The sequence below is a fragment of the Oncorhynchus nerka genome, linkage group LG4, assembly GCF_034236695.1.
Source record: "Oncorhynchus nerka isolate Pitt River linkage group LG4, Oner_Uvic_2.0, whole genome shotgun sequence".
Taxonomy (NCBI): domain Eukaryota; kingdom Metazoa; phylum Chordata; class Actinopteri; order Salmoniformes; family Salmonidae; genus Oncorhynchus; species Oncorhynchus nerka.
This window is the reverse complement of record NC_088399.1, coordinates 97813888-97821228: the sequence shown is the minus strand read 5'-3', so window position 1 is coordinate 97821228 and position 7341 is coordinate 97813888. Positions and strand designations below refer to the sequence as shown.

Below are 7341 nucleotides of genomic sequence, written 5' to 3'. Positions count from 1 at the left end.
ACAGGCTGCCTGACGGTCCTACTTGTACAGAAAGCTCTGAATCTCAGTTTGTATGTGGATCTTCATAGCAATACCATGTTGTTCTCCACTAGAAGCCACCCAGTAGATTGTCTATGAACAAACAAATGCAAGGGACTATAAAAAAACACTACAGAAACCAGGAGTTCCACAATCCAAGAAATCCTGGTTGGAGGTTCACAGATTTTGGGTTTATTCACTTCTGATTCCAGGAATGTTACAGCCGGGATTTTCTTTTGGAAAACCTGTGAATTTGGGGAAAGTTACCAGCATTTTTGCAACCCTATATATAGATATAGAGGGAGACACAGCTCTTCTCAAACTGTGAAACTGAGCTGTGATGTTTTATCTTTTAAATCATTGAGATCGATTCTGTTTTTATTAACATTGGAATGTCTGATAAAAAATGGTATGGAAAGGAATACTTTGTTTTATTTTGTTTTCGTAAAATATGTTTGTGTGAAAGAAAGACAGACAGAGAGAGAGAGAGAGAGAGAGAGAGACAGAGAGAGAGACAGTGAGAGAGACAGAGACAGAGACAGTGAGAGAGACAGAGACAGAGAGAGACAGAGACAGTGAGAGAGAGAGACAGAAAGGGAGAGAGAGAGAGCGAGAGAGAGACAGAGAGAGAGAGACAGAGAGAGAGAGACAGAGAGAGAGGGACAAAGAGAGGGACAGAGAGAGAGAGAGAGAGAGCGAGAGAGAGACAGAGAGAGAGAGACAGAGAGAGAGAGACAGAGAGAGAGGGACAAAGACAGAGACAGTGAGAGAGACAGAGACAGTGAGAGAGACAGAGACAGAGAGAGACAGAGACAGTGAGAGAGACAGAGACAGAGACAGAGACAGAGGCAGAAAGAGACAGAGACAGAGACAGTGAGAGAGACAGAGACAGAGAGAGACAGAGGCAGAGAGAGAGAGAGACAGAAAGGGAGACAGAGAGAGAGAGAGAGAGAGAGAGAACGAGAAAGAGAGACAGAGAGAGAGAGAGAGACAGAGAGAGAGAGAGAGAGAGACAGAGAGAGAGAGAGAGACAGAGAGAGAGAGACAGACAGAGAGAGAGACAGAGAGAGAGAATGAGAAAGAGAGAGAGAGAGAGAGAGACAGAAAGGGAGAGAGACAGACAGAGAGAGAGACAGAGAGAGAGAATGAGAAAGAGAGAGAGAGAGAGAGAGAGAGAGAGAGAGAGAGAGAGAGAGAGAGAGAGAGAGAGACAGAGAGAGACAGAGAGAGAGAGAGAGAGAGAGAGAGAGAGAGAGAGAGAGAGAGATAATTCATTTGATAATGCATACATTACATCAATTAGAGGTTCTCAAGTTCTGGGTGATTAAATCAGAGGGGGATGAGGGAAGAGAAGTGCATGAGGGAAGAGAGGGACACGAGGGAAGAGAGAGGCATGAGGGAAGAGAGAGAGATGAGGGAAGAGTGGGGGATGAGGGACATGAGAGAAGAGACGGACACGAGGGAAGAGAGGGACATGAGGGAAGAGAGGGACACGAGGGAAGAGAGAGGCATGAGGGAAGAGAGAGAGATGAGGGAAGAGAGGGGGATGAGGGACATGAGGAAAGAGAGGGATGAGGGACATGGGGGAAGAGAGGGAGATGAAGGAAGAGAGGGAGATGAGGGAAGAGAGAGAGATGAGGGAGATGAAGGAAAAGAGGGGCATGAGGGAAGAGAGGGATTAGGGAAGAGAGGGATGAGGGAAGAGATGGAGATGAAGGAAGAGATGGAGATGAAGGAAGAGAGGGAGATGAGGGAAGAGAGGGAGATGAGGGAGATGAGGGAAGAGAGGGGGACATGAGGAAAGAGAGGGATGAGGAGGGAGAGAAGGGGGACATGAGGAAAGAGAGGGGGACATGAGGAAAGAGAGGGATGAGGGACATGGGGGAAGAGAGCGATGAGGGAAGAGGGGGATATGAGGGAAGAGAGGGAGATGAGGGAAGAGAGAGAGATGAGGGAAGAGAGGGAGATGAGGGAAGAGAGGGGGATGAGGTAAGAGAGAGAGATGAGGGAAGAGAGAGAGATGAGGGGCATGAGGGAAGAGAGGGAGATGAGGGAAGAGAGGGGCATGAGGGAAGAGGGGGATGAGGGAAGAGAGGGGGATGAGGGAAGAGGGGGATGAGGGAAGAGGGGGATGAGGGAAGAGAGGGAGATGAGGGAAGAGAAGGGCATGAGGGAAGAGAGGGGGATGAGGGAAGAGAGGGGATGAGGGAAGAGAGGGGGATGAGGGACATGAGGGAAGAGTGGGGGATGAGGAAGAGAGGGGCATGAGGGAAGAGAGGGACATGAGGGAAGAGAGGGGGATGAGGAAGAGAGGGGCATGAGGAAAGAGAGAGAGATGAGGGAAGAGGGGGATGAGGGAAGAGAGGGGCATGAGGAAAGAGAGGAGGATGAGGGAAGAGAGAGAGATGAGGGAAGAGGGGGATGAGGGAAGAGAGGGGCATGAGGGAAGAGAGGGGCATGAGGGAAGAGAGGGAGATGAGGGAAGAGAGGGATGAGGGACATGGGGGAAGAGAGCGATGAGGGAAGAGGGGATATGAGGGAAGAGAGGGAGATGAGGGAAGAGAGAGAGATGAGGGAAGAGAGGGAGATGAGGGAAGAGAAGGGCATGAGGGAAGAGAGGGGATGAGGGAAGAGAGGGGGATGAGGGAAGAGAGGGGGATGAGGGACATGAGGGAAGAGTGGGGGATGAGGGAAGAGAGGGGCATGAGGGAAGAGAGGGACATGAGGGAAGAGAGGGGGATGAGGAAAGAGAGGGGCATGAGGAAAGAGAGAGAGATGAGGGAAGAGGGGGATGAGGGAAGAGAGGGGCATGAGGAAAGAGAGGAGGATGAGGGAAGAGAGAGAGATGAGGGAAGAGGGGGATGAGGGAAGAGAGGGGCATGAGGGAAGAGAGGGGCATGAGGGAAGAGAGGGAGATGAGGGAAGAGAGGGATGAGGGACATGGGGAAGAGAGCGATGAGGGAAGAGGGGGATATGAGGGAAGAGAGGGAGATGAGGGAAAGAGAGAGATGAGGGAAGAGAGGGAGATGAGGGACATGAGGGAAGAGTGGGGGATGAGGGAAGAGAGGGGCATGAGGGAAGAGGGGGGATGAGGGAAGAGAGGGGGATGAGGGAAGAGGGGGATGAGGGAAGAGAGGGAGATGAGGGAAGAGAAGGGCATGAGGGAAGAGGGGGATGAGGGAAGAGAGGGAGATGAGGGAAGAGAAGGGCATGAGGGAAGAGGGGGATGAGGGAAGAGAGGGAGATGAGGGAAGAGAGGGGGATGAGGGACATGAGGGAAGAGAGGGGATGAGGGAAGAGAGGGGCATGAGGGAAGAGAGGGACATGAGGAAGAGAGGGGATGAGGGAAGAGAGGGCATGAGGAAAGAGAGGAGGATGAGGGAAGAGAGAGAGATGAGGGAAGAGGGGGATGAGGGAAGAGAGGGGCATGAGGGAAGAGAGGGCATGAGGGAAGAGAGAGGCATGAGGGAAGAGAGGGGCATGAGGGAAGAGAGGGACACGAGGGAAGAGAGAGGCATGAGGGAAGAGAGGGACATGAGGGAAGAGAGAGAGATGAGGGAAGAGAGGGGGATGAGGGACATGAGGAAAGAGAGGGATGAGGGACATGGGGGAAGAGAGGGATGAGGGAAGAGAGGGACATGAGGGAAGAGAGGGGAGATGAGGGGAAGAGGGGAGATGAGGAAGAGAGAGAGATGAGGGAGATGAGGGAAGAGAGGGATTAGGGAAGAGAGGGGGATGAGGGAAGAGAGGGACATGAAGGAAGAGAGAGAGTTGAGGGAAGAGAGGGGGATGAGGGACATGAGGAAAGAGAGGGATGAGGGAAGAGGGGGAGGATGAGGGAAGAGAGGGAGATGAGGGAAGAGAGGGAGATGAGGGAAGAGAGGGGCATGAGAGAAGAGAGGGGCATGAGGAAGAGAGGGGCATGAGGGAAGAGAGGGGGATGAGGGAAGAGAGGGGCATGAGGGAAGAGAGGGGGATGAGGGACATGAGGGAAGAGAGGGGCATGAGGGTAGAGAGGGAGATGAGGGAAGAGAGGGAGATGAGGGTAGAGAGGGAGATGAGGGAAGAGAGGGAGATGAGGGAGGGACATGAGGGAAGAGAGGGACATGAGGGAAGAGAGGGGCATGAGGAGGATGAGGGAAGAGAGGGACATGAGGGAAGAGAGGGGCATGAGGGAAGAGAGGGGCATGAGGGAAGAGAGGGAGATGAGGGAAGAGAGGGGATGAGGGAAGAGAGGGGCATGAGGGAAGAGGGGGACATGAGGAGGATGAGGGAAGAGAGGGACATGAGGGAAGAGAGGGGCATGAGGGAAGAGAGGGGCATGAGGGAAGAGAGAGAGATGAGGGAAGAGAGGGGATGAGGGAAGAGAGGGGATGAGGGAAGAGAGGGAGATGAGGGAAGAGGGGGGGATGAGGGAAGAGAGGGGCATGAGGGAAGAGAGGGGGATGAGGGAAGAGAAGTGCATGAGGGAAGAGAGGGACACGAGGGAAGAGAGGGGCATGAGGGAAGAGAGGGGCATGAGGGAAGAGGAGAGATGAGGGAAGAGTGGGGGATGAGGGACATGAGAGAAGAGAGGGACATGAGGGAAGAGAGGGACACGAGGGAAGAGAGAGGCATGAGGGAAGAGGGAGAGATGAGGGAAGAGAGAGGCATGAGGGAAGAGAGAGAGATGAGGGAAGAGAGGGGGATGAGGGAAGAGAGAGGCATGAGGGAAGAGAGAGAGATGAGGGAAGAGAGGGGGACATGGGGGAAGAGAGGGGCATGAGGGAAGAGAGGGATTAGGGAAGAGAAGGGGATGAGGGAAGAGAGGGGGATGAGGGAAGAGAGAGGCATGAGGGAAGAGAGAGGTATGAGGGAAGAGAGGGAGATGAAGGAAGAGAGGGAGATGAGGGAAGAGAGGGAGATGAGGGAGATGAGGTAAGAGAGAGAGATGAGGGAAGAGAGGGACATGGGGGAAGAGAGGGATGAGGGAAGAGGGGGATATGAGGGAAGAGAGGGAGATGAGGGAAGAGAGGGAGATGAGGGAAGAGAGAGAGATGAGGGAAGAGAGGGAGATGAGGGAAGAGAGGATGAGGGAGAGAGAGATGAAGAGAGAGAGATGAGGGGCATGAGGGAAGAGGGGGATGAGGGAAGAGAGGGGGATGAGGGAAGAGGGGGAATGAGGGAAGAGAGGGAGATGAGGGAAGAGAAGGGCATGAGGGAAGAGAGGGGATGAGGGACATGAGGGAAGAGAGGGGGGATGAGGGAAGAGAGGGACATGAAGGAAGAGAGGGGGATGAGGAAAGAGAGGGGCATGAGGAAAGAGAGAGAGATGAGGGAAGAGGGGGGGATGAGGGAAGAGAGGGGCATGAGGAAAGAGAGGAGGGTGAGGGAAGAGAGAGAGATGAGGGAAGAGGGGGATGAGGGAAGAGAGGGGCATGAGGGAAGAGAGGGCATGAGGGAAGAGAGGGGCATGAGGGAAGAGAGGGGCATGAGGGAAGAGAGAGGCATGAGGGAAGAGAGAGGCATGAGGGAAGAGGTGGGGATGAGGGAAGAGAGGGGCATGATGGAAGAGAGGGGGATGAGGGAAGAGAGGGGGATGAGGGAAGAGAGGGACATGAGGGAAGAGAAGGGGATGAGGGAAGAGAAGGGGATGAGGGAAGAGAGGGACATGAGGGAAGAGAGGGGGATGAGGGAAGAGAGGGGCATGAGGAAAGAGATGAGGATGAGGGAAAGAGAGAGATGAGGGAAGAGGGGGGATGAGGGAAGAGAGGGGGATGAGGGAAGAGAGGGGATGAGGGAAGAGAGAGAGATGAGGGAAGAGGGGGGATGAGGGAAGAGAGCAAGGAAGAGAGGGGCATGAGGGAAGAGAGAGGCATGAGGGAAGAGAGGGGCATGAGGGAAGAGGTGGGGATGAGGGAAGAGAGGGGCATCTGGGAAGAGAGGGGGATGAGGGAAGAGAGGGGGATGAGGAGAGGGGGATGAGGGAAGAGAGGGGATGAGGGAAGAGAGGGATGAGGAAAGAGATGAGGATGAGGGAAGAGAGAGAGATGAGGAAGAGGGGGGATGAGGGAAGAGAGGGCATGAGGGAAGAGAGGAGGATGAGGGAAGAGAGAGAGATGAGGGAAGAGGGGGGATGAGGAAGAGAGGGGGATGAGGGAAGAGAGGGGATGAGGGAAGAGAGGGGGATGAGGGAAGAGAGGGGATGAGGGAAGAGAGGGACATGAGGGAAGAGAGGGGATGAGGGAAGAGAAGGGGATGAGGGAAGAGAGGGGACATGAGGGAAGAGAGGGGGATGAGGAAGAGAGAGAGATGAGGGAAGAGGGGGGATGAGGGAAGAGAGGGGCATGAGGGAAGAGAGGGGCATGAGGGAAGAGAGAGGCATGAGGGAAGAGAGGGGCATGAGGGAAGAGGGGGAAGAGGGAAGAGGGGGAAGAGGGAAGAGAGGGGCATGAGGGAAGAGAGGGGGATGAGGGAAGAGAAGGGGATGAGGGGCATGAGAGAAGAGAGGGACACGAGGGAAGAGAGAGGCATGAGGGAAGAGAGAGAGATGAGGGAAGAGAGGGGGATGAGGGACATGAGGAAAGAGAGGGATGAGGGAAGAGAGGGACATGAGGGAAGAGAGGGAGATGAAGGAAGAGGGGGAGATGAGGGAAGAGAGAGAGATGAGGGATGAGGGAAGAGAGGGGCATGAGGGAAGAGAGGGGATGAGGGAAGGGAAGAGGGAAGAGGGGATGAGGGAAGAGAGGGACATGAGGGAAGAGAGGATGAGGGAAGAGAGAGATGAGGGAAGAGGGGGATGAGGAGAAGAGAGGGACATGAGGGAAGAGAGGGACATGAGGGAAGAGAGAGGCATGAGGGAAGAGAGGGAGATGAGGGAAGAGAGGGGATGAGGGAAGAGAGGGGATGAGGGAAGAGAGGGGGATGAGGGAAGAGAGAGGCATGAGGAAGAGGAGATGAGGGAAGAGAGGGGATGGGGGAAGAGAGGGAGATGAGGGAAGAGAGGGATGAGGGAAGAGAAGGGGATGAGGGAAGAGAGGGGGATGAGGGAAGAGAGGGCATGAGGGAAGAGAGGGGATATGAGGGAAGAGAGGGAGATGAGGGAAGAGGGGAGATGAGGGAAGAGAGGGGAGATGAGGGAGAAGAGAGGAGAGATGAGGGAAGAGAGGGACATGGGGGAAGAGAGGGATGAGGGAAGAGGGGCCATGAGGGAAGAGAGGGAGATGAGGGAAGAGAGGGGATGAGGGAAGAGAGGGAGATGAGGGAAGAGAGGGAGATGAGGGAAGAGAGGGGGATGAGGAAGAGAGGGGGATGAGGGAAGAGAGGAGATGAGGGGGAGGAGAG

At 54.7% G+C, this 7341-nt stretch overlaps 1 protein-coding gene across 1 annotated transcript in view; it reads left to right on the top strand.

Moving 5' to 3' along the window:
- The window catches only part of LOC135571489 (hairy/enhancer-of-split related with YRPW motif-like protein), a 16992-nt gene extending 16552 nt beyond the window's left edge, over window positions 1-440 (top strand). The window contains exon 5 of the mRNA XM_065018059.1: window positions 1-440. This exon is cut by the window's left edge and continues 1435 nt beyond it. The gene's annotated coding sequence lies outside the window, so the exon portion shown is untranslated.
- Window positions 441-7341: the final 6901 nt, after the last annotated feature.